General features: G+C 39.0%; 1 long non-coding RNA gene across 2 annotated transcripts in view; it reads left to right on the top strand.

Moving 5' to 3' along the window:
* The window catches only part of LOC126934834 (uncharacterized), an 80529-nt gene extending 55099 nt beyond the window's left edge, over nucleotides 1-25430 (top strand). For both annotated transcript variants that reach the window (XR_007719117.1, XR_007719118.1), the window contains one exon: nucleotides 24910-25430. This is a non-coding gene — a long non-coding RNA (uncharacterized LOC126934834). The remainder of the gene's footprint in view (nucleotides 1-24909) is intronic.
* The last annotated feature ends 337 nt before the right edge of the window (nucleotides 25431-25767 follow it).

The raw sequence follows: 25767 nt of genomic DNA, 5'->3' as shown, positions 1-25767 counted from the left end.
AGCATATTAACATAGGATTATTAATCAGATTTTGTTTATTTTGTTTAAAAACTACCTGAGCTTAGCATTGTGAGAGATTCACACTAAAGTTATTCATAAACACACAAAAAGGGTACACTTTCTGTGTTTTATTCATGTTTCATTTGTTTAATATTTTCGCGTTTTAAGAATATCAACGTATTTTGATAATATGTTTTCATTTTAAAATAATATTACATGTGTTAAATTATATACTATCCCATTTAGTATCTTCAGTCTACTTGGAAACTATGAACAAGAAAAAGCGGTTGTTTTAGGACCCTTTCACCTTAATCCTCAATTTGTGATGAATATTGTCCAAGTATACTCATAATTTTTTATTTAACCACTATCATACAAATAGTACCTTTAAGCAATAGTTTTTAATAAATTTTTACTTTTTTATTTTTAGGAGCTTTCCAATAGTGTTAAAGAAGTAATGACTGTCGTTGGTATTTGTGGATCTTCATGTATGATGGAGGGTAACTAGTTATCCTGATTTGCCTGGGACTGAGAGGTTTCCTGGAATGTGAGGCTTGCAGTGCTAAAATGGGAAGAGTCCCAGGCAAATCAGGACAGGTAATCCCCCTAAATGACAGACACTGACTTAAGTGGCTAATACAAGTAGAGCTAACATTTATTGAAGTCTTAGATGTCAGGTATGGGGCTAAGCACATTGGCTCTTTTATTTAATCCTCACAACAGTTCTTTGAGGTAGGTGCTAAATTTCATCTCATTTTGTAGATGAGGAAACTGAGTCTCAGTCAATTGTAAAACATAGGTTTGATTAACATATGCATATTGAATATACCAGAATATATGTTCTTCTAAACCAGTATTTCTTATGTCTTAGTATGACTTAAACAATACTGTTTTATAGTATGCTTAATGAACGATTAGACCTGAAAAGTAGACTTTAAAGATAAGTGTTTCAGATATCTACAATGAAAACTATAAAACACTGATTTAAGAAATCACACAAAAAAATTTAAGAAGAAAAAAATTTAAGAAATACCCCCAAAATTTAAGAAGACACACCAAAAATTGAAAGATACTTTATTTTCATAGATTGAAAGAATCAATATTATTAAAATATCCATACTACACAAAGCAATCTACAAATTTATTGTAATCCCTATCAAAATATAAATAACATTCTTCACAGAAATAGAAAAACAATCCTAAAATGTATAGGGAATCCCAAAAGACTCAGAACAGTCAAAGCTATCCTAAGCAAAAAGAATAAAGCTGGAGGAATCACATTACCTGACTTTAAGTCATACTACAGAGCTATAATAACTAAAACTGCATGGTACTGGCTTAAAACTAACACATAGATCAGTGGAACAAAATAGGGGACCCAGAGATGCATACATCTACAGTGAACTTATTTTTGACAAAGGTGCCAAGAACATACATTGGAGAGGGGACAGTCTCTTCAATAAATGGTGCTGGAAAAACTGGATATCTATATGCAAAAGAATGAAACCAGAACTCTTTCTCTTGCCATATGCAAAAATAAAATCAAAATGGATTAAAGACTTAAATATAAGACTTCAAACTATGAAACTACTAAAATAAAACATTGAGAAAACTCTCCAGGACAATGGACTGTGCAAAGATTTCTTGAATAGTACCCCACAAACACAAGCAGCCAAAGCAAAAATGGACAAATTAGAACACATCACATTAAAAAGCTTCTGCACAGCACGGGAAAATATCAACAAAGTGAAGAGACAATGCACAGAATGGGAGAAAATACTTGCAGACTACCCATCTGACCAAGGATTAATAACCAGAATATATAAAGAGCTCAAACAACCCTATCGAAAAAAATCTAATGACATGATTAAAAAATGGGCAAAAAATCTGAATAGACATTTCTCCAAAGAAGACATAAAAATGGCAAAAAGGCATACATGTTCAACAGCATAATCATCAGAGAAATGCAAATCGAAACTACAATAAGATATCTCACCTCAGTTAAAATTGCTTATATCCAAAAGACAGGCAATAACAAATGCTGGTGAGGATGTGGAGAAAAGGGAACCCTCATCCACTACTGGTGGGAATGTAAATTAGTACAACCACTATGGAGGACAGTTTGGAGGTTCCTCAAAAAACTGAAAATAGAGCTCCACTATAATCCAGCAATCCCACTGCTGGGTATGTACCCCAAAGAAAGAAAATTAGTATATTATACTGATATCTGCACTTCTATGTTTATTGCAGCACTATTCATAATAGCCATGATTGGGAAGCAACCTAAGTGTCCATTAACCAAGGAATGGATAAAGAAAATGTGGTACATATACACAATGGAGTACTATTCAGTCATATAAAAGAATGAGATCCTGTTACTTGCAACAACACGGTTCAAACTGAAGATCATTAATGTTAAGCAAAATAAGCCATGCACAGAAAGGCAAACTTTGCATGTTCTCACTTATTTGTGGGTGTTACAAATTAAAACAATTGAACTCATGGAGATAGAGAGTAGAAGGATGGTTACCAGAGGCTGGGAAGGGTAGTGGGAAGTGTGTGTGTGTGTGTGTGTGTGTGCACGTGTGTGTGTGTTTGCAGAGTGGGGGGAAGTGAGGAGGATTAATAGGTACAAAAAATAGTTAGAAAGAATGAATAAGACCTAGTATTTGCTAGCTCAACAGGGTAACTATACTCAAATATAATTTAATAGTACATTTTACAATAACTGAAAGAATATAATTGGATTGTTTATAACACAAAGGACAAATACTTGAGGTGATGGACACCCCCTTTTACCCTGATGTGATTATTATGCATTGCATGCCTGTTTCAAAATATCTCATGTAACCTGTAAATATATGTACGCCTATTATGTACCCATAAAAATTAAAAATTAAAATTAATAAAAGAGACTTGTTTTAGCATACAGGAGGATCATCCATTGGAACAATGTACCATAACTTTGGTGAAACTGACTCTGTTCTTGTAGTATTAAGACAAAGGAGAAGAAAACCAACTCTTCTTAGGAACTTGAGGGCAATTCACCTTGGTGCAGAAAAGTCAAATTTATTTCTAATATTTACTTCAAATGTAAGAGAAAGACAAAACCTAAACCATACATTTTACTGGTTCACTGTGCTTCACTTTTTATGAAAGAGGACTTACTTTAGTTGAGGCATGAAGGAAAAGGAGGGATTTAGCGTGCTCTGTGAGAGACGAGTAAGTCTGGAGAGAAGAATGGCAGGAAGTCACTGAAACAGCTGCATTGGCTGGAGTAAGGGTAACGAAAGCAGCAAATGCTCCTTCACTGCCTTGCAAGACCCAATAGTCTGAATGTGGTGGTCTGGGGTTCCTCTTCTCTCCCACCTGCTCCTAAGCCTTAGCAGAATCTGATGCTTGAGCATAATGTCTAAAAAGTATTATGGCTAGTATCATGTGTCTACATATTAACTCAGTTAAATACTGAATTCGTGGCAGGATTGACAAGGAAAGTTTTGAGATCCATACAAAGAACAGGGTTTTTCCCAATCAGGCCTGATAGGAAGCTTGACTCACACTTTTGTAGATGGGGTTCTCTGCAATGGCTGTCACATAAGTACAAGGACAAAGAAACAAACTTGGAAAAACACAGGGATGGATTGTCTGTCACCTCTATTCCTTCAAGCCAATCTGACATCCAAATACTCAAATGCAGATTGCCAGCATTTTTCAGATGAACTACAACAAAGAAGAAATGAATGAATGGACAAATGAAATGTGGTACATACATACAATGGAATACCATTCAGCCTTTAAAAGGAAGGAAATTCTGACATATGCTACAACATGCATGAATCTTGAAGACATTATGCTAAGTGAAATAAGCCAGTTACAAAAAAGACAAATGCTATATGAGTCCACTTATAGGAGGTACTTACAGTGGTCAAATTCACAAAGACAGAAGGTACAAAGGTGGGTTCCAGGGACCGGGGATGGAAGGAATGGAGAGTTAGTGTTTCATGGGGATTGAGTTTCAGTTTGCAAAATGAAGAGTTCTGGAGATGAATGGTGGTGATGGTTGCACAACAACGGGAATGTACTTAATGCTACTGAACCATAGACTCAAAAATGGTTAAGATGATACATTTTATGCTACGCGTATTTTACCACAATTTTGTTTGTTTGTTTGTTTGTGAGGAAGTCTCCTTCTTGTCCCCCAGGTGGGAGTGCAATGACGTGATCTCGGCTCACTGCAACTGCCGCCTCCCAGGTTCAAGTGATTCTCCTGCCTCAGCCTCCTGAGTAGCTGGGATTACAGGCGCCTGCACCATGTCCAGCTAATTTTTGTATTTTTAATAGAGACAGGGTTTCACCATGTTGGCCAGGCTGGTCTCGAACTCCTGACCTCGTGATCCGCCTGCCTTGGCCTCCCAAAGTGCTGGGATTACAGGCGTGAGCCAACGTGCGCGGCCCACAATTTTTTTTAAGAAAAGAGAAGAGGCCAGGCATGGCGGGTGGCTCACGCCTGTAATCCCAGCACTTGGGGAGGCCAAGGCGGGCAGATTATTTGAGGTCAAGCGTTTGAGACAAGCCTGGCCAACATCGTGAAATCCCATCTCTACTAAAAATACAAAAATTAGCCAGGCGTGCTGGCAGGCGCCTATAATCCCAGCTACTCAGGAGGCTGAGACAGAAGAATTGCTTGAACCCCGAGGCAGAAGTTGCAGTGAGCAGAGATCATGCCACTGCACTCCAGCCTGGGTGACAGAGCAAGATCCCACCTCAAATAAATAAATAAATAAGAGAAGAAAAGAACCCTTAGGCTTTTCTACGTGCACTATTTTCCTCACCATCTGAACAGTCCTTCTATTTTTGTCTTTGCTCTGATAACAGCTTTTACTAAATAGTTAAGCAAGTCCTTGATTTGAATTCTTCAGGCTTCTCTTCTGTAAAATGGGAATAATCTTTCTTATTATGCAAGTGCTTCTTTCGAGGTATATTTGGACCTTTTCTTAAATATCAGCTGAATGAGATTCTTCTCTTCCTTATCTGCTTCCACACTGAAAAAATAAGGAAGGAAAATTTAATCACAAAGCCAGAATGTGTTACAAGAAGTGGTGCTATGAGTCAGGTTTTTCCTGCAGTACTTAGGGCTCATGGAAAGTGACTGCAGGGCTGAGCTGGATTTAGCAGGAAACTACACTAAGACTCATGACATACGTGTCACCAATGATCAGGACATCTTACTAAACTAGTGACTTGTATTCCCTGTGGAAAGGCCTGGGAAAGTTGTGATTTCCCCAGAATTACTGACTTCACTTCTCAGATACCTTTTACAAAATCCCATGTATGGTAAAGTCTTTGTACTCATATCCCAGACCATGTCCTTGAGAATCAATCACTGAAGCAATGAGTAGAGGCACAAAGGCAGAGTGTTGAAGAACTCTGACCCAGGAAAAGGTTAGTTATAAATCCCTGCTCTGCCATGGACCAGGAAGGGGCCTTGTCCATGTTACTAAATCTGTTAAAGCTTAATGTTTAAAACTTAATGGGGCTGGGCGCGGTGGCTCAAGCCTGTAATCCCAGCACTTTGGGAGGCCAAGGTGGGCAGATCATGAGGTCAGGAGTTCGAGACCATCTTGGCTAACACGGTGAAACCCCATCTCTACTAAAAATACAAGAAATTAGCCGGGCATAGTGGTGATGGGTGCCTGTAGTCCCAGCTACTCGGGAGGCTGAGGCAGGAGAATGATGTGAACCCGGGAGGCGGAGCTTGCAGTGAGCCGAGATCATGCAACTGCACTCCAGCCTGGGCGACAGAGCGAGACTCTGTCTCAAAAAACAAACAAACAAACAAAAAACAAAAACAAAAACAAAAAAAAAACTTAATGGTATCAGATCCCAAATAAAAACCTTCCTCTTGTTGGTGGGAATGCAAATTAGTACAGCCAGCCATTGTGGAAAATAATATGGGGATTCCTCAGAAAATTAAACGTAAAACTACCCTATGATCTAGCATTTTTGCTTTTGGATATATATCCAAAGGAAGTGAAATCAGTAAGTCAAAGAGATAGCTACACTCGCATGTTTAATGCAGCATTATTCACAATAGCCAGGCTATGGCATCAACTTCAGTGTCCATTAATGGATGAATGGATAAAGAAAATGTGGTACATATACACAACGGAATACTATTTAATCTTTAAAAAGAAGGAAATTGGGTCATTTGTAACGATGTGAATCAACCTGGAGAGCATAATGCTAAGGTGAAATAATCCAGCCACAGAAAGACAAATATCACACGTACTCATTTATATATGGAACCTAGAAGAGTTGAAATCATACATGCAGAGAATAGAAATGATGGTAGCCAGGGACTGGGGTGTGGGGGGTGTTAAAAAAATCTTGCTCTGTATCTATAATTTGGACTCTTTTTTAAAATTAATGACTCTTAAACCTATAAAATCCCCCACTGTATTTTTGGTCTATCTCTCCAGTTCCCTGATACTGTTTTCATCCTTAATTCTTTCCTCATCTTTAAAAAGAACTCTTTTTGTTTACTTTTCTTTACCTCTTAGAAAATGTCACCAAAGATTGTTATGAATCATAGCAGTCTGGCTTGAGAATTGGTCAACATAAAAGTTCCAAATATAATTTATCCCTGGATGATGTTGTTTGTGAATTATTCATACAATCTGATTAGGAACTTGAGAGCATTTGTAGTCAAATAACAACTTTTCTCCAAATGACGCACAGCACATCTGAGACAGAGCACAGTGATCTCACTTGCCAGATGAGAAACCGAGGTCCAGGAATGCAGAGGGCTGAACCAACGTTGAATGAGAAATGTGGAATAAAACGTCAAAATGTTTCTACCAGGGCTTAAGACTAAGTAGTAAATCCCCACCTACTCCCTCTCCTCCTCCTAGTTCCTGTAGGATAAATTATTTTTAAGAGAAACACGCAGGTGAAAGGAAAACACGCTCTTGGAGGACATGTGGCGAACCCAGATGCTAACAGCATTCAAGCTCAGATACAGCAATAACAGCAGAAACCGCATGTGTACTAAAGCCAGTACTTAATCTGCTCTTCTTAACCTGGCATGCAAGGCCTTTCATGAGCCAGCCCCGGCCTGGTTTGCCAGCCTTGGCTTGCCCACCGAATTCCCAACTGGAAACTGAAACCCTAAGTAACATTCATACTAAACTCTCTCCAAATGCTCAGCATCTCCACCCTTCTTCTCTTCCTGCCTTACTTCTCCTTCCACCTTTGACCTGAGCATCAATGCCACTAGGAGTAATTCCCAGCCTTCCTCCACCCCACCTTGGGGTTAGATTCCCCTCCCCTGTGTTCCCAGAGTATACTGTGCATATTCCTGTCAGAGTATCTCATACTGTGTTAACATTACCTGCTCCCTTGTTGCCCTTTCCCACCACACTGGGACTCCTTTAGAGGAAAGACTGTAGCTTGAGTGCTTGGTACACATTAGTTCTTCAATAAATGCATGCTAAGAGAATCAGTATTGTCCAGGTCTCCAAAGAAAAAGAACTCTTTGGCCAGGTGTGGTGGTTCACACCTATAATCCCAGCACTTTGGGAGGCCGAGGCGGGTGGATTGTCTGAGGTCAGGAGTTTGAGACCAACCTGACCAACATAGTGAAACCCTGTTTCTACAAAAAATTAGTGGGGCGTGGTGGTGTGCACCTGTAATCCCAGCTACTTGGGAGGTTGAGGCAGGAGAGTCGCTTGAACCCAGGAGGTAGAGGTTGCAGTGAGCTGAGATCGTGCCATTGCACTCCAGCCTGGGCAACAAGAGTGCAACTCCATCTCAAAAAAAAAAAAAAAAGAAAGAAAGAAAGAAAAAGAAAGAAAAGAAAAAGAGCTCTTCACTTGATTTCTTTTTCTTTTACTAACAGGTAATGAACATTCCCCTTGCATGTAGTAAGGCTATGATCTAGCAGACTTGTTCTATGGAATAAGTATGGCTTACCTAAATAAAAAAAGAGTAATAGATTGTTTGACTTGAAAGGACATTCAGAAGTCATTTATTTTTCACCCCCATCAGCCCCAATGTGAATTTCCTAGAAATTTGAAAAGATTTTAGTAATTAAAGGCCATAAAAGGTAGCAGTCATCGTTAGAAATAAGGACATGTTAACCTTAAATGGCCTCAAATGGCATGTTCAGATAAGTTTGGCTTTCAAGAATCAAGAATGAAGCTTCCAACTTGTCACCCCTTCCTGTTGAGACATGTGAGTACATAGAAAGTCATGTAATTCATAAGCCTATGATTCATTTACTCTCCATTCATCAAACTGCTGAGTTTCATGAATGTGTTTGATGCCTGTTTAAGCTTCCTTTTCTTGACAAGGAAGTTTGTTTTTGGGAGATAACTCATGTACCAAAATCTAGAGACTTACAGGGAAATTCCAAAGCAGACAAGTCAGAGAGGCATGTAAGCTGGCCCCAAAACATTTTTCCAGTACTGGTTAATAATCTAGGAGTCTTGAGGGGAGTAATAGTCTGTAGATGACATGGACCACTAGTTAATTGACTGAATTACCCAAGGGATCAATGAGCGACACCAGAACTTTGAAGGTTTCCCCAATTCTCTATACAGTCTTGGTCGGCTTCAGATTTATGGCATGAGACTAAAATGTGTAAAAATGACCCAAGGATTTTAGAAAGAAAAACACTCAAGTAAAATAGTGGTCACTTTGAAAAGTAGTAAGAATGGATCAATTCAAATCATAAATTGTATTATTGCCTATATGAAAATCTCATGCTAAACCTTTTATTTCCCCTTCTAATTTTTGAATTGTGGTAAAATACACATAACATAAAATTTATCACCTTAACCATTTTTAAATATACAGTTCAGTTGTACTAAATACATTCATAATGTGCAAACATCACCACCATTCCTCTCTGTAACTCTTTTTGATGCCAATCTTTTTTTTTAATGTGAGATATTTTGTGATTTTTTTTGTGTGTGTGTGTGTGATTTTTTTTTTTTTTTTGAAACTGAGTCTCACTCTGTTGCCAGGCTGGAGTGCAGTGGCACAATCTCAGTTCACTGCAATCTCCACCTCCCAGGTTCAAGACATTCTCCTGCCTCAGCTTCCCGAGTAGCTGGGATTACAGGCGCCTGCCACCACACCCAGCTAATTTTCGTATTTTTAGTAGAGACGGGGTTTCAAATCTTTTAATGTTCTGAAATGACCCTATACAAGGAAGGGTTGAGGTCTTTCTTTTTGTTTCTCTCTATGACAGAATTCAAGATTAAGAATGCTAAAGTCAAATCTTCAAATGAGAGCATCAGTCAGAAGTTGGTGTCAGATTACTAGCTATGACTGAAAAAAACAAATCAAAACAAAACAAAACCAACCAGATATCATCATCTAGGAAAAGGCTGTTACTTTAAAATAACTGTGATGTCCAGAACTGAGGTCTGACTCAGGCTTGACGAAGTCAGGAGCGGCAGCAGTCAGACTCATCCTGAAGAGTCATCTCAGTTCGCTTGAGCTGCTATCACAAAATACCTGAGAGAAGGTAATTTGTAAATAACAGAAATTTATTTCTCACAGTTCTGTAGGCTAGGAAGTCCAAGATCAGGCACCACAGGTTTGCTGTCTGGTGAGGTCCTGCTGTCTTGAACACTGCGTCCTTTGTAGAGGACAAACACCGTTTCTTTACAAGGCAGAAGGGATAGAAAGGAAAAAAGACCCTAGCTTATTTCCTCTAGACTTTTTACAAAGTTGTTAATCCCATTCATGAAGACGGAGCTCTCATGACCTGATTACCTCCTGAAGATCCCACTTCTTAATAATATCACCTTAAGGCTTAAGTTCCAACATAGGAATTTTGGAGGGGACACAAACATTCAACCATAGCAGGAGAGAAAGCGCTGTAGTTCATAATAGGCGGAACCCAAGGAAAATCAGTAAATTGAGATGAGTTTGAATTACAACTTGGGATCTCTAGAAACCTAAGAACCCTTCTAATTCTTGAGTTACTGCATTCCTGCTTCATGGTGCTCCAACATCTGCTCGAACACTTCTGTATATACAAAATCCTTTACTTCCTCAGCTTACCCATTATACAGATGGCGCTGACTGTTGGAAGGTTTCTACTTGTATTGGAACAATATTTATCTCTGTGTTTCTTCCAGCCATGCTTCCTTTTAAAGATATGCACAATAAGTGAAATCCTTTTATCCCACATAAAGTTTGGGGATCCATCTGTGGAGATTTCCATGATTGATGCTTCTCTCTAGGCGGAAGCTTCCTGGATCTTTCAACTTCTCATATGATATAGCTTCTAATACCTCCACTTTCTTGATTGTTTTCCTCTGAAAATCCTTCTGTTTGTCACCTTATCCTTTAAATGTATTAATTAAAATGAATGTACAGGCCTCTTCATGCTCAGATCTTAAAAAATTCATGGTGGAGTCACAGTATTTTTTAAATAAATGTGGACAAATTTTCTTCTATTTCCTGAGCTCTCTCCCTCGTAGCCAATGAATGTGATTTTTCTGTGCTTATCACATCTAAGTGGCATGTTTGTCAGCATTTGTTTACTAGAAAATTCCATTCTCATTATTTTCAAATTATTATGGGCTGTTGAGTGAAAGATCTTGCCTTAGACCACATTTAAATCATGACATCAAGTGCAGCCATACAATTCAAGGACAAATAAACCCCAAATAAAAATAAGGAAAAAGGGGACTCTGTATATCATTCAAAAGCAAAATGAAACATCATTTTTTTATGTGAGTGTAACTGCAAGTTGACAGGAAATTCAGGATAGGATTAGTGAAGGGGGAAAAAAACCCTTATTGATTTATTTTTTCACAGAGAAAGCCAGATTGGATATGTCTGGACCTTGGGTATATACACACACAGAATTAATCAAGAAGAGAATGTACAACTGCATCAATGTGTTGTTACTTTTATGGTTATTTATTGGGCTTTATTTGTCTATGCAATAGAGAACAGTCCATAGGCTCCATGGAAAGGTTTGCATGATATATACTGTAGCGGAAAACAGATGGTCATCTGATATTAATAACTGTGTGTAAACAAAGCTGAATTGCTATTAGTGATACCATCAATGATGATGTATTTGGAAAGCATGGTAAAGGGACTTTCATCCCCTTGGAATATTTTTTCTTTCAATGTTTGTGATTGTCTACACAACATTGAAAACATCTGCATGTAAACCAAACCTTCAGCCCATCATCTGCATGGCCGGCATATGCAATGCCAAACAACTGAGCACTGAGAAAGAAAAATGCAACCGGCTACATTATTTAGACCAATACAACCAGATCTGAATAAGTATTCAAAGAGTTGGTTAGTATGGACACCTCACTGTATCTAGACACAAAATAGAAAATCTAATTCAAGTCACTCGGATCTGTTAAGATCTTACTTGGTTCCTGGTTACTTCTAAGAATACAGTTTGGGTGCCTTAATGACATTGCCTGTCATCCCAGCCTCATCTGCAGCTTCTCTTCACTTTATCAACTCAACAATCCAATCATACAGACTATGCACCAATTTAAGAGCCCTTGATGCTTTTTCACGTTTTCAAGCATGTCTTGGCTTCTTTGCATTATACCTGATATTTTTCTTCCAATTTTTCTGTCTGATAAACTTCTAACCTTCTCATCCATTTTTAAAACCATGCTCAAATATAAACTCCTTTAGGGAAGTCTTTGCTGACTTCTCTATACTAAATTAGTTGTTTCTTCCACTACACTCCAATAGGGCACCTCATGAAAGTTACCATCACACTTTGCATGGGGATCTTTTGTCTACAATTGTCTCTTTCTTATTGGACTATGAATACAGTAGGAGACACGCCTTTTTAATCTTTGACTCCTCTGTACCTAGATCACCGGCTAACTCATAATTGGCATTCCACAGATTGTATTTGAACTAACTGCAATTTGAACTTCTTCATTGAGAGGATTTCTATCTGAACAATTGTGGGTTCTTGTTCAACAATTCACTAGAGCTATACAGATGATAGCTAAAGGAACAACTCTCAATTCAGTATTGATTGGATTGCATAAATTGAAATAATGTGTTCAATCAACTTTAATTCATTGACTGCATATTTTGCATTTCATGCCTTTTTTCAACTGTATGGAAGACATGGTTTTATGGTATTTGAATTATTATTCACAAAATGCACTTTAATATATTTGTAGTTGTGATATGTGGCTTATGAGGATGCCTGAATTCTTTAGGAATTTTCCAAATCTCGTACAATGCATGATACTAAAAAAATACAGCTAATGTTAAATACCTAGTAACCTTCACAAAAGCTATAGCATGAAAAGGTATAAAAGGATTATAGTATGTCCTATTCACCTATTCAATTCTAGGCACTAGAGAATTTTCATCATGTCTTTTTTGCTTTATATTCAAATATTTGGTAAGAAAAAGAAATTTTCCATGTTATCATTTTATGTGTAATATTAACTTGAGAAATGTACATGCTTTTGTATCTGTAATATATATATTGCATATTTTTATGTATAGTTCTTTTGGGTGTGTACATAGATACATGTAGATATATATTTATACACATACATAAACATATAAATATGCATTTATAGTTAGTGAACAGAAACAAACAAAACCTAAAGGGAAAACCACTTCATTCCCCCAATCTCACCCACATGCCAAATAATTTTCACTTTTTCACCAAAACTGTCAGTATAAAATGGAAGGGCAGTATAGACATACTTTCACCAGGCTTAAGGGTATGAGATAATGAAACTAGCTCCTAGGATAAGCATATTTATTGGGTTTGTTATGTATCAAATGTAACAAAAGTAGAGGATCTGAAGAACGCCCTGTGTGGTTCTTTTCACACCCTTTGATCACACAATTCCTCTTTAATTCAGATGCAGTAGAGCTTAAGTGGCTTCATTGATGTGTTAAGTGTGGAATGATTTTTGTATAAAATAAAAAAGGCTCCATTATGTGTCCAGAAAAGCCTGTGTGTGCTTGTTTATTGAGACAGGAAGTCGGTTTCCCACACAGAACAACAGTTCTGCGATGCTGAAGCATTGTGTCTGAAAGAAGAGTAAAGGAAACTTAATTTTCTACCTGGCAGAAATCGGCTTCTGGAGGAAGGGACAGACAATGCGATTGGACTTCAGCTGAATGAGAGGGCTTGATTGATTTTCAGAAAATGTGCCGTGTACAGGGAGGTTACTCGGAGTACTTTTGTTAGGAAAACGCATTTTTCATAGTTGGAGCCTGTTTTTGTACCTGGCTTAAAGTGATGCTCCCCACTGAATACTTCCCACCCCTCTAAAGTCAGTTGGGGAAAAAAGAAATACTTTCCCAGAATTGTTACCTCCTAAATATTGTCTCCAGGTTGTTGTTTTGTTATATTTTTCCATCAAGTTGGCTGCCATTTGCTTTTTTTCCTTTTTTTTTTTTTTTTTTTTTTTTTAGCTTGCATGGAGAATACTTCTGAGGCTTTCCAAGGTGAAGTTTATAAGTCTATCCATAGTTTAATTATTGAGCCATGGATATAGTTCCTATCTGTTAGAAGTGAATTTTGACCTTGTAAATCCATGATCCATGGAATAAACCCTACGTTGTGGCCACACGATGAAGAGAAATAAGATGAGAAACAGTATCTATCTCGTACTCAAAAGGCCAGGCTTTTTTCTCTATACCATGCTGCCTTAAATTATTAATACACAAGGTAGCAAAATTCCAGCCATTCTTCCCATCCCTTATGGAATCCCATGTCCACTCTCCCTCCTGGTTATTGTCATTGTCATCTTCCTCTTCATCCTCACTATGAACTGTCTAAAGATTGATGCTTCCTAGCTGGGAATAGTTCATAGAGAGTATATAACATTATTCTTCTACTCAGCAATTGTATAATCTGAAACAGACAATAGTGAAGTGGACCTAAATAAGAAGAATGTATAGACAATAGTGGCCGGGAGTGGTAATCCCAGCACTATGGGAGGCTGAGGCAGGCAGATCACAAGGTCATGAGATCGAGACCTTCTTGGCCAACATGGTGAAAATATAGTAAATATTTTTGTATCTACTAAAAATACAAAAACTTAGCTGGGCGTGGTGGTGTACACCTGTAGTCCCAGCTTCTTGGGAGGCTGAGGCAGGAGAATTGCTTGAACCCGGGAGGCAGAGGTTGCAGTGAGCTGAGGTCATGCCACTGCACTCCAGCCTGGGTGACAAAGCGAGACACCATCTCAAAAAAAAAAAAAAAAAAAAAAAAAAAAGAAGAAAGAAAGAATGTATAGAGAATAGAACAATCTCAGGGATTTTTTCCATTGATAACATTTACCTTACTAATATTTCAGAGTTAAATCAATTTTCAGGGTGAAGACCTCGGCAAAGAATATAGTGGTTTCACATCCAAGAAAAATTTTGTTAGGCTGTGGACACTGTGTGGAGGTGACAGGATTAGAACTGCTATTGGATTGAGGCTTGGTGAGAGTGGATGATCCAGGCACATATGCATCTGCTCAGTCAATTGCTTAATTTTTCCCCATAGAATGATTCTTTTCTGCCCACCTGTCCTTACTATTTTTCCAACTTACTATTAATGCAACTTTCTACTTCACCTTCCCATCATGCATGGGTGATTTTTTTTTTCTCAAAATTGATGTCATAATATCCTTTTGATCATTATAAACTTGTTTATAAAAGAATTTCACAGTCAAAGAATTCGAGGGGATAAGTATTGAGGCAGGACGAGGAATATTCTTTGAGAAGGTCCCAGACTAAAGGTTCAATCATGAAGTTTCTTCTCCTTGGCATGCAGAATGAATTCTTCATTCTTGACTCCTTTATTAGCCTAAACTGTTTTATCCCAGCTCACAGTAGCTTAGCCATAGCTGTTATCCTAGGTATTTAATGCTCCTTCTTCATGCATGTCTCACATTCCTCTCATGCATTTCTCATTAAGTCGTCTTTCACCCCCTCCATCTGTTTGTGTAATGCTTGGTATGTGACTGTTGCTGTGTAATAATAGGCCCTAAGTCATGTGACTTTAATTTATAAGGTCAGACACCATTTTTCCTGCAGAGAATTCATTTTTGTCCTAAAGCTAACTCTTTTGCCTCACTATGATACTGTTTCTGATAACCAAAGATAAAAACTGAACTTTAAATATATATATATATATATACTGGACCTTTACCACCAAAGTCAATAACCCAATGAAAAGATGGTCACATCAGGAATCCATAAGCTGGATTCCGATCCTGGTATTGTAGTTGACTTGTCACAGCTCCAGTCCAGTTGCTTCAGCTCTCTGATCTTCAATTTATTTATCAGAAAATTGTCCTTCTTCTCTCTCTTTCACCTCCTTCCTTCCTTCTTCCCATCTTTCCCTCCTTCTTTCCTTTCTTTCCTCTTTCTTTCCTCCCTCTCTTCCTTCCTTCCTTTTTTTCCTTCTTTTTTTGACAGAGTGCAGGAAAATCTACCCCCCAAATATGGTACCTTGGCATGCTCAGTATTTTAAGCTGAAGGAAACAGAGAAAACCACAGAAGCAGAAAGGTCTTTCTGACCTCTCTCGAAGACCCTCACGTGACAGGTGTCCTGCCCTACATCCAGAGAGAAGGAATGTTCCATAGAGAGACTAAGAAGAATCTGAAGAATCAGGCCTTACTAAGTGCCCTCCAGGTTATCTTTAAGTCATACCCCCTTTTTGTCCAATCGTGCCTCTACATTCATCATCAAACCTAAGCATAAAAATACAGTGTCTCCTGGGTCTCTGGGTCTTCATTTTTGAAGACTTGTGTCACATAAGACATGAATTAAATATGTTTGTTACGCTTTTCTGTTGCTAACCTGTCTTTGGTTATAAAGGTATCAGTCATCAACCTTGTGATGGGTAAAGCAAGATAGTACTTTTTCTCCTCTATACTTTCTTTTTTCCTTTCTTCCCTTTTCTTTCTTTCCCTTCCTCCCTTCCTTTCTTCCTTCTCCCCTTCCTTTCTTCCTTCCTCCCCTTTTACAAATGTTCTCCCTTTTCTTTTCTTCCCTTTAATTTATATTTACTAAACGTCTCCATTCTCAAGGAGAGAGCAACAAGCAAATACAAATGTTGTCATTTAAAAATAAATTAATTTTTAAAAATGAAACATTAAAATAACAACACAAGGCTGTTGTAGTTAAATGAACAAATAAAAAGGAATAAACTTTGTATGCATTCGTAGAGCACTATATAAAACTATGATATTATTGTTATGGGAGAATGAAATTCCTAGACAGACCTGATGATGTAGAGATTAAAAACTTGGACTTTGAGATTACTAGAGAAACCTGAGTTTCAACTCTACTAGCTGAGTGACCATGGGCACATTACTTAAAGTTTCCAAGTCTAAATTTACTCAGCTGTGAAATACTGTGTGTTAATAACGGTACATAACTCAAAGGCTGTTGCAAAGATTGAGATTTCATATGTAAAATGCTAAGCACAAATGCCTGACATATAATAAATGCTAAATAATGATAGCTATTATTATTATTATCATTGTTCGTTAGGTGAGGCAGAGTAACTTGTACTGTTGTCATTTGTGTTATGTAAAATAACGATAGTAATCTCAGAGGAAGCAAAGGTTGGTGGGGTTGGGGGAATCAGGACTTCTCCTGAGAACTGTCAGTTTCCTCTAGAGAAAGGAATTCATTGAAGGAGAGATGGGACTGTACCTGGGGTAGAAGCACAATAGGGTAGTGGTTAAGGCTGATATTTGTAAGCCCTCTCACTTGTTGATCGCCAACCTCTTCCTATCACCTTCTGAAGATCTTTTTATCAGTTCCTTACTGAGTTTGTCCAGTATTACCTCTTAGTGTCCCCTGGCCAGAGATTTCTCTTGGAAAAATCAGCTGACAGCTTGAAAGTCTCACTCTTTTTCCTATATCTGTCAAAATTCTATTTATTCTTCATGGCCCAGTTTAAATATCAACTTTTCATGCAGCCTTTCTGGGCTGCCCTAAAATGCCATTCAGAACACCTACTCTGTGTTCTCACTGCACTGTTAGCAACCAGTAAAGCGCAATTATGTTAGAGAGAGTGGGCAAATCTCTCTGTGCAATGGTGATAATAATTTGTCTCTTGTATTAGACCGTGAGCTCTTTGAGGGGAGGAACTGCACTGCCTTCAGCTTTGGATCCTGTATCTTAGTCACTTGTGCCTCCTACATTTTAAAACTAGACAAATGACATTGCATTGTTTGCATGGAATTGAATCCTATGAAGAAAAAAGCAATGGGTGTGATCTTCCAACTCTTTTAAGATCTGGTCGGAGCTGACCTAGGAGTACAAAACCAAAGAAAGGGCTCAAGTACTCTGACTTCCAGCTCAAATCCTTACCTTCATTATAAGCTCCTACTGGATCCCAGAGGCCCTCTATGACTGAGGAGGTGGCCCTGGGTCCCTCAAAACTGAAGTTCAAGATAACCCACTTGCAATATTTGGATGAATGCCTTGATGACATAGACTCTAGAGATCATGAGGCAATGAGAATGTTTCACTTAGCTTATTTTTTGCCATGTTTTTTGCTGTGTGCTTATCAGGACATTCAGATGGCTGGAGTTAGAAAAGGGTGTGGAATCTATATTTGGCTAAATGCAATGAAGAAATTCCTTGGCTAAAAAAGAAAATAATCTTTCTTTTCTTAAAAATTTAAGTTGATTAAAAAAAAAATCTTTGCAGTGCAAGATAGAGTTTCTTTTTCCTTTTCTCTCTGTCTTGGGGGCCTTATCTGATTTTAATCATTATTGGCCAGATATGATTTGAAACAGCTGAAGCTAAAATTTCCTGGGGGGAAAAAAAAAAGAAATCTTCAGTTGCAACTATTGCAGCTATCTACCTACTCTACTCCCCTCCTCCAAGGTAGCATGGGCTATTGAATGTAAATGTTGAGGATTATGAATTTTACTTTTAAAAGGCTTTAATGCCCTGCAGAGTTTTCTCAGCAATTTTCAAGTCTTGTTAACCATAATACATCCAGTTCTTGATTATCCACAAAAAGGGGAAATGAATAGTGGCACAGATAATCCAAAACAGAAAAACAATAAAAATGTTTCTTATATTTTACTTTGGAATGCTTTGTATGACTTTTGGGGGGTTCCAATTTTCCTTCCCAGTGATGTTCTGCTCAGGAAAAAGTTAAAATGAGTTTGCATTCCCTAAGGCCACACTGGGGGATGTGGCCTAGCCACATGCTGGGTGGCAGGGAGAAGGCAGCCCAAAATCTAAGGGAAAAGAATTCCACTGATAATCTAGAAGTGGAAAATGCTCCTATGAATAATTAAGGGCTGACCAGAATATAATTCAGTTTTATAAATTTGTGTGGACAAGTTTTTGGTCCACATTAAAAAAAATATAGTTATTCTCTTAAGAAGAGTTAAAACTGGTATCAAAGAGAACTTTGGTATCAAAAACAAATGACCTCAACGTTCTTTACTTTTCACAGCCCAGTGGCACTGGCACTATGTGAAGGAGTCAGGATGTGTTGATGGGGCCAAGGGGACTCAGTTCTCAGCTAATGTGTTCCAGCGCCATCCTTCAACCTTCTTCAATTGAACATGTGTAGATTTATAAAATGACAGGCTATGTACTACTGTCCCATCTACCATGGTAGTTACAATTATCGTTCCTATTTTACAGATGAGAAAACTAAGGCTCATACAGGCTCATTATTAATTTAAGTTCACAAAGCTAGTCACTGTGAACAGCTAACTTTGAGCTCAGGACTATCTCACTCAGTTTGGATAACTAAGTTAAGAGTCAGAAGTTAAGGGGTATCAAGCTTTTCATTATTTGATGTTTTCCTGGTTTCCCCTCATTGTTCTTAGATAGTAAATTCAATTAAATATTTATGAGCTCTGACTACTAGGTTGCTCATATGTATATATGTATAATATATATGTGTGTGTATATATATATACATAATCATGATATTGTGTTACAGGAAAAAAATCTAATAATATTTAGATATAATCTCTGCCCTTGGGAGTTTTCAGTTTAAAATAGAAACCAGATGAATAGAATAGAGTGAGAAACCATGTGACTATACAGTAAGGCCGAATGAGACAAGTAGATATAAGAAATGGCAGGGCAGGGTCAAATCACATCAGGATGGGAACAAAAAACAAGAGATTTCAGAAAGGCTAATGAATGACTGAATGGAAGTCAGTGGGCAATTTCAATTTCAATGTGCTATGTATGACATGAGTAAGGAACCAAGTGCACGCTGCTATTGAGATGGGCCTAAACAACTAGATGCCATTTTGTTGAGAGCTCTGATGTAGATGGGATGGAATTCCAAGTGTTGGGAATACTTCTAGCAGGTAAACTTAAGAGCGCACCAGATGTGTTCAGAGAACCTTAAGTTGATCTGAAAAGAGAATGTGCTCAAGGAGAAAAAATGTAAGCAAAAATGAAAATAGTAATAACAAAAAAGCAAAATGGCATCATAATCTTGTCATAAAAAAATCAGAGTTAGGGACAGAAATAAGAGAGAGAAGAGAAGAGAAGAGAGAAAGAAGCCATTTTTAAAACCCCTTATGTTTTCACATGTTTTAGAAAATTAAAATACTCACCGAGCAATTTGGTATAAAACAATGGGCACACTTTTCAGTAATTTTAGTGCTGGAAGGAGAGGAAAAGAATAGGTAACAAAAACAAATGTATTAGTCTAAGGCCACCCTATTGCTCAAGTGGATCCCTAAAAACTCAGGGGTCCTAACTCCTACTCCAGTGATCAGCTGCTAGCTAGGCCAGCTTTGAGGTATGACGTTAGCACCAAGGCCAAGCTTCTGGGAAGCCTTAGAGTAGCTTCTGGGAAGAAAGTAGGGATTCCAGGATGTTTACAAAATATAACTCAAGGATTATGTGTCTTCAATTTGTTCTGGAAGTTTCCACACTCATCTTAGCTAAATCACATTCCTTTTCCCTTGCAGACTTTTTTGTCTGTCCTTGATTTCTTCTTTGACATCTTCTCTTCCCCCATTATCTTTTACTCTATCAAACCTGATTTTACCCCCTGTATAAAAATGCAAAAGCCATAGTTGTTTACTCCTACACACCCTTAGCATTTTCTGGGTCTTTTTCTCTTTAGTCTCTGGAGCCTTCGATATCTCTAGGCCACATTCTAGCTCCTATGAGCAATTTCACATCACTATGGACATGACCTCTATGAAACTGGCCACGGTACTCTGGGTTTTCAATGTACAATTCTATTTCCCTTCCTGTAGTGGATGCTGTGGGGGCACCACCTCCTTGAGGACCAAGGCACTCCAGCTGCCAGGAATATTGGCTGCTAACCTCACACAGCTGAGCCTTCCATGAAAATTGCTCTCTGCCAAAGAGAACTTCCTAGTCCAAGGTCATGTCTACTCTCCAGAGGTAGCTCTTAACTAATGTCTGTCCAGACCCTTTGCCACAATGTTAGACAACTGTGTGAACGGCTATCAGAGCTCCAGAGTGTCCCAAGGGATCTGGGTAGCCCTCTCTTGTACATGCCCCACTGTCCAGCTTCTCCCTTTGCCCAGTCCTGCTTCCTTCACTCTCTCATAAGTATCATCCCTGAGAGCACTCCTAATAACTCCCTGAATGCAAATCTCCACCTCAGAGTCAATTTCCCAGGGAACAGTCTCAATACCCTATATTTATTGTGGCTTGTATGTTGTCACTGTAGTAACCTGTCTTGTAATGAAAGAAAAAAAAATTACAGTTTTTGAAGGGGTCAGAGATCAAGGTTTTGGTAGCCTCTGTACAACAGAAGTCATTGAGCCAGGCCTATAGCCTAGTCCAGTCATTTTCTTACCTCTTGACCTTGAGTTAAGTAATGCATCATTCCTGTGTACTGGCTTACTTTGGTTCAAATGGATAATAACCTATATGATGGAGTGATGGGGGAGAAAAATGAACAGATGGTTAAACATCCCTAAAAGACCATTACATACTGTGAAAATACTTAAATTCTGTAGTGAAGTCTCCAAAATTTTAATCTCCGTAAACTGAGATTCTACAGAGTCCACTTCCTTGGAAATAGTTTTGAAAATACCCTTTGCTTCACTTTCTGTGGATTATGCAACCACAGAATTCCTCCGGGGACTCAGCCACACCCCAAATCTTAGCCTAAATCACTGAGTTTGACACAGATTCATAAGAATTTGGCAAGCAACTCACCCACATTTTCTACCAAATTAAATCCAAATGTTGCCTAGGTTGGATGAGAGTTCAGTCAAGAGAAGGAGGCCCAGGCCAATGGACTGCTAAATGGTGATATTTGAAACCCAAATGAGTTTGGCTTGGCCCTAAGACTAGGAGGAAAGCTTTGAACCATAGCATATGATATAAGCCCTGGTCCAATTCAAAACACTTTTTACTTTTTTTTTTTTTTTTTTTTTTGGTTGTTATTTCAGAAATGCACTGACCCTGCACTCTACAGGACACTATGCTCATTCCAAATGCTAAAGTCAGTCCTAGGAAACTGCAGGCGCCTGTAGGGTCAAAGTAGAGTGGGGAAGCTGATTCTTATCACCTGTTTCTTCAATTCCCTCTAGAACAAGAGCAAAGCTTGACAAGATGGGGTGGGGTAGTAGTGTGTGAAAGGACTGGAAGAACTACTAATTCAGGCTCCTGTGAAGAACCCGATCAGCAGTGGGCTTTGTGTGGCAGCTCTGATTGAATTCTCCCTCTTGACAGAGAAGGTGTTGGCCTCCTGCTTCCTGGAATAGTGGCTATGACTAACTCATGTAGCACTGGATACATTTATAAAACAGAGAAAGTTAGATTTTGCTGCTCACATCAAATTTTCTATCACAACTTCTCCTTAAATAATTATCCTTTTTTTTAACTTTTGTATTAGGTTTGGGGCACATATGCAGGTTTGTTATATAGGTGAACTCATGTCACAGGAGTTTTTTTGTACAGACTCATAATCCAGGTAATAAGCATTGTACTCAATCGTTATTGGGTACAGTTCTACTCCTCTCCCTCCACCCACCCTCCCCACTCAAGCAGGCCCCAATATCTGTTGTTCCCTTCTTTGTTTTCATGAGTTCTCATCATGAATTTAGCTCCCAGTTATAAGTGAGAACATGCAGTATTTGGTTTTCTTTTGCTGTGTTAGTTTGCTAAGGAATAATAGCCTCCAGCACCATCCATGTTCCTGCAAAAGATATGATCTCATTCTTAAATAATTATCCTTTTCCTTTCCTTTTTCCCCTTCTCCTTTTCCCCCTTCTCCTTTTCCTCTACCTCCTCTTCCTCCTCATCTTCTTTTCCTTTCCTACCTCTTCCTCCTCCTCTCCCCACCCTCTTTCTTCCTCTTTTTTTCTCCCTAAGAACCTTCACACTCTCCATTGTCTTCAGGTCTCATCGATTGCTCCTCGAAAATCCCTCATTACACCAGCACCCCATCCCTGGGAAGACTTTCCCAAGCTGCATCACCCTGTCTCGACCCTCACCCCACACAATCATCTTCACCTCAACCCTCGCCACACTGCTGCACCTCCCATCACCACTAGGACTCCTCTCTCAGAGGTCTTGTCTCCTAAGGCCCTAGCTGCCTAGATAAACCAATGTGTTAATACCTATGGGAAAACCCATGATAAAACCAATATTAAAATATAGTATGTTTGAGTCTTGGCTTTGTCACTCCCAGGCCATATAACATTGGGTAAGACATTTAGACTTTTTAAACTTCCATTTCTTCACCTCTAAAATACAGCTAAGAAAGACTCAACATACAGGGTCTCAGTTTACATTTAGCTTCCCCTGAAAGACATCTCTTGATCTTTCAATATAAGATTAAATGCCCCTTGTCTATGTTCGCATGTCATTCACTCAATTCACTTGTCATAAAACTTGTCAGTTGCAGCCTAATTCCCAGTATAATTCCTGATTCTTATTACGAATGCCTGAGTGCAAGACGTATGGTTGATCCCCCTTGAAGCCCAGTGGCTAACACAATGTCTAGCACGTAGCTGGTACTAAAATAAGGGCATTAAATGAATGGGCCACCTCTGGAAGCATTTATAAATAGTGGAAATTGTTTCTCCCAGATGGCATGTTTATATTGGACCAGTGTCCTTTTTAGATCATGCCTTTGCTGGAGAAGAGACCATAATGGAAATATCAGGTGCAGGAAGATGTTTTGGTGTCACTCAAATAGCTCCATGTAGGTGGCCTCTTGCTCTCTCCAAACATCCAGCTGGCTCTGGGCCCGTGCACCTGAAGGGAGATATCTGAGACTCAGAACACTTCCTGCTTCATTTCAGTGACACCAGTTTGGCTCCATTTTCACCTCCAAGCTGGGATCAAATGTTCCCCAAGTGCAGAGAGTTAAGGAGAGATGTCTCATTCTCTCCCTTGACCTCCTCCCTTATTCCCCTCTTCTTATGTTTTTCATAAAACTTTAAACGAGATTCCCAGAGAAAAGCCATGTCCTTTGGTCAGGCCAGCAGCCTCCCCAACTGTGGGCTCTGGCACTTCTCTAAAAAGGTCAAAATGGGGATAGAAAGTTCTTGATGGGGTGCTTGAGTGCTTACGTTAATGGGAGAAGAGATAAAGAGGGAAATATGGAGGGTGTGGGATGTGTGAGACTGCATGTTCACAGGGAAAAGTAATGTTGTGCAGAAAGCCTGCCACTGCTAATGAATCTGGTAAGAGGACAGGAAGGAAAGGGATTATTTCTGTTATGCCTTTTGGGAGACAATTTTCCATGTGTCTTACATTTTTACATCTGGCAGGTGCTGACAGTCCTTGTGCTGGGCTCTCTTTTTAAGGGTGTTTCCATAGTGGAAACATACATGGAAAAACGGAGCTGGGCTGGAGCACAGGGCAGGTGCACTTAGGGTCCATTATGCAAGATTTGGGTTTTCTATACTCAGGGCTTCTCTCTCATAAGCCACCCCACAGTGTGTGCAGGTATCACCTGGCTCTCTTCACATTGTTCTGTGGGAATTGGGGCTTGGAGGGTCAAAGCAAATATGCTAATACTCATATTGCTTGCTGTGCTGTGAGTAAAGTCCATTGTCTCTGACCCAGGAATATTGTGTCTTCTGCCAGCATCCATGAATCCGTCAGGTTATCTTGTGAGCTTACAAGTAGTATAAAGTTTCAAACCCTTCACAGTTCTCGACCAAGCTCTGTTCTCTCTGCCTAAGGGCAGCCTGTGAAAGAATTCTGCCTTTATAGGTCTATGTGAACCCTGTCTCCTATGAGAAAAGGAGAAGAGGGAAGAGAGAAAAAGAGCACATACTTATTGAATGTCCCCTGTTTACCAAGCCATGCTGGGCTGAACTGAGCTTCTCATACATTATCTCATTTAATCCTCATAACACCCTAGGAGTAGATATCGTCCTACCTCTTTCATAGGTGAAGAGTCCCAGGCTCAATAAAGTGAAGTGACTCGCCAAGATCACTCACAGAGTGTGAGGTTTAAACCTAAGCCCGTCTGTTAAGAGAGTTACTGATCTTTCTGTTACATCATTCTAGGAAGTCCTTTATTTTCTGTGTATTGAATTGACCAATCCAAGATAACAGGAGAGATGCTAACAAGTCTAAAATCATTTCCCTAATCACTCTGTTATCTGTTCTGTGATTTTTCCCAACTCTATCCCTGGACGTATTCCTCAGCTTAATGAGCACTTCTTCATTTTTGTAGTCTTTTGCCTTTCCTTTTCTAGGATCCCAGCCTCCAGCCAATGTTACTCATTTTGCTTAGCCTTGGACTTCTTGATGCTTGCTATTGCTCTAGGTTTTTTTTTTTTTTTTTTTTTTTTTTTTGGAGGGGGGTCTATTCAGAAAGAAAGATGTGAAGCCCTTTCTCTGATATCACCATAGAATGAATAACACTGTCCAGACGTCACAGTTCTAAAGAATTCTTGTTTGGTTTTCAGATGTGACTGGAGTGATTTGCACCCGGATGCCTAGACTCGCCATCTGCTCAAAGATTGCTCAGAAAGCCCTCTCATGCATTCCCCTGCTGCATACCAGCCCACTCTGCCTGCAGCTGCTGTCTGCAGGACTTCACATCTACGCCACACTGTTTAAAAGCTGTGCTTCAAGAAATCACAAAAACATATGACTGCACCTACTACACAGCCTAAATGCGGCATAAGTTGACCTTGCTTTCTAAGAAGTGGGGCAAGAAATGCTTTTTTGTGTGTGTCATGTCTGTTTGTTTTTCAATTAAGAGAGGAAAGCATTAGGCAGATGGAATGTACATGCGAGGATGAGGAGACAGAAAACAAGTAGCCCTTTCCATCAAGATAAAGAGTTTTCTGGGGTCGCCGGCTCTTGAATGTCACTCCTGATTTCTCTTTCCAAGGCACTGTACCACCAGCCTACTGAGATTGTGTGGGAGCTTTCATGGGGGTTATATTTCACTAATGGAAATAAATTTTGTGCATAATCTGAATGTTTATGTTTCTTTACAGAATAGACTTAGTTTAGCAATAAGCTAATAATACTGACATACCTCTAATTCTCTGGGGAAAAAATTTGCTACTCCAACTTCCATTCCTGCAACATCATCAAAGTACTCACAACAAGAATGAACCAATTAGCAACACTTATTAGCACTGCCTAGACTATTGTAAGCAGATTTTGAAATAAAAAGGAAAGCATGATGGGACATTCTTATGGTTTAAATATTTGTCTCCTCCAAAACTCACGTTGAAATTTAGACTCCAATGTAGGGCCGTTGAGGGGTGGGGGCTTTAAGAGGTGATTGGGCCATGAGGATCCTACCCTTA

The sequence above is a fragment of the Macaca thibetana genome, chromosome 14, assembly GCF_024542745.1.
Source record: "Macaca thibetana thibetana isolate TM-01 chromosome 14, ASM2454274v1, whole genome shotgun sequence".
Lineage (NCBI taxonomy): Eukaryota > Metazoa > Chordata > Mammalia > Primates > Cercopithecidae > Macaca > Macaca thibetana.
Note: the sequence above shows the minus strand (reverse complement) of the source record. Positions and strands in the feature narration are given on the sequence as shown.